This window comes from Acanthisitta chloris, unplaced genomic scaffold (assembly GCF_000695815.1).
Source record: "Acanthisitta chloris isolate BGI_N310 unplaced genomic scaffold, ASM69581v1 scaffold40256, whole genome shotgun sequence".
Lineage (NCBI taxonomy): Eukaryota > Metazoa > Chordata > Aves > Passeriformes > Acanthisittidae > Acanthisitta > Acanthisitta chloris.
The window spans coordinates 292-587 of record NW_008680467.1 but is presented as its reverse complement, the minus strand read 5'-3'; the positions used below and the strand labels follow the sequence as shown (position 1 = coordinate 587).

Here is a 296-nt window from a genome sequence, read left to right as displayed (position 1 = left end):
AGCGGAGCAGGGACACAGCTGAGGCAGCTCCCAGCCTGTGTCCCTGAGCCATCTCAGCTCATCCCATAAGGGAAGACTGTGGCAGGTTAAGAAGCTTAAGGAACTCCTTCGTCCCTGCCTGCTGCAGCTGCTCTGGGCTGAGGGAGAGAGCAGAGCCCTAGGGTGATCCTCCTTAGGGAGGATAAGCAGGTCCTGGTCCCTGAGCACTGTGGCTCGGGGCAGGGACACTGCTGGGATCAGAGAGGCTGTGGCAGCACAGGCTGTTCCCCACCAGCTCTGCTCTGACCCAGAGCTGC

At 61.1% G+C, this 296-nt stretch overlaps 1 protein-coding gene across 1 annotated transcript in view; it reads right to left on the bottom strand.

The window, feature by feature from the left end:
- The window catches only part of TAF11 (TAF11 RNA polymerase II, TATA box binding protein (TBP)-associated factor, 28kDa), a gene marked incomplete at its 5' end in the record, with an annotated part of 863 nt that overhangs the window by 383 nt on the left and 184 nt on the right, over positions 1 to 296 (bottom strand). The gene's annotated exons all lie outside the window — the stretch shown is intronic.